We start from the raw sequence: 1,144 nt of genomic DNA, 5'->3' as shown, positions 1-1,144 counted from the left end.
AGGGGGAAATGGGAGAAAAGGCAAACTAAGATCAAAACAAGAAATTTAAAAACTGCCGCCATTTTCTCAGCACTGATGCGCTTTTTGCCACTTACACAACTGCAAGCGTTGCAGCACTGGGTGCTTTTCAATGCACCTGGTGCTGCAGTGCCTGCATGTGTAAAAATGCCCAAGGAAATTAGTCTTAAGCAAGGTATAAAAGGTTTACAGGAAGCTTTTCTCCAAGTTAAGTGTTTTTTATATTACACTTGTTTAAGCAAATAACCTTTTTTTCAGTCACAAGGTTATGCCTTTAAACAAAGTATATTATAGGAGTCTTACCAGCTCCTTAGTTAAGGTTGTGTTCATATTTGCACTTAAAATTTAAAATAGAGATTAAATCTACTATAATGTAGGAACTGCATAGTATATCCTCCACAGATTCATGAAACAGAAATCTTGGCCCTATTTTGGTCACTGACACAACTCCTCTTGATTTCAGTTTGTGCGGGCCGGGAGCGACCCGAGCCCTTTTCGTGCTGCACGCAGGCTGTGGCCAGCAGCCCGGGCACGCCGGGTCGGAGAGGGAAGGCCGTCGAGCTGGAATTAGGCACAGATGCGTATCGGTAGTTTTAAAGATTGTTCCGGCTTAAACCCTCATTCATTAAGTCAGTCACAGTTCGGAAAGCTGCACTCACTTTTCCCCCCTTGTTGTCCCGTAGGGCCACTCTTTCTTTCACGGGGCGCTCCTCCGTCTCCGGGTCTTCACGGAGCTCGGACGGACGCCCGCGATCCCTCAATCTCGGCACCATCATGCCGGGGGAAAACCAATCAACCTGCGCTGGTTCTTTTATTTCTTGGGCGCATCTCGGGCAACGGGCACACTTTCGAGATAGATCTGGGCTCACCGCGCCCACCGGGTCGACTTTGACAAGGGACACGGTATCGAGGGGCTTGAACAAGACCCGCTCATCGCCCATAATACACCCGAATGCCGCGGGGTGAAGATATACCTCTCCCCTTCCAAGGGCTTTGTCCTCGGAAGCTCCCTCTTCTTTCCTCAGCGAAAAGCATCCGCTGACATACCTTTCGCCCGCTCCACCCGCCTGATGGTATACAATGTGCATCTCCAATTCAGCGACGCTTGCCACGCCGCGCTTCCCAC

At 49.5% G+C, this 1,144-nt stretch overlaps 1 protein-coding gene across 10 annotated transcripts in view; it reads left to right on the top strand.

Moving 5' to 3' along the window:
* Nucleotides 1–1,144, top strand: part of LRRC6 (leucine rich repeat containing 6) — a 95,874-nt gene that overhangs the window by 8,436 nt on the left and 86,294 nt on the right. The window lies entirely within an intron of this gene.

This window comes from Alligator sinensis, unplaced genomic scaffold (assembly GCF_000455745.1).
Source record: "Alligator sinensis unplaced genomic scaffold, ASM45574v1 scaffold651_1, whole genome shotgun sequence".
In the NCBI taxonomy this organism is placed as follows: domain Eukaryota; kingdom Metazoa; phylum Chordata; order Crocodylia; family Alligatoridae; genus Alligator; species Alligator sinensis.
Note: the sequence above shows the minus strand (reverse complement) of the source record. Positions and strands in the feature narration are given on the sequence as shown.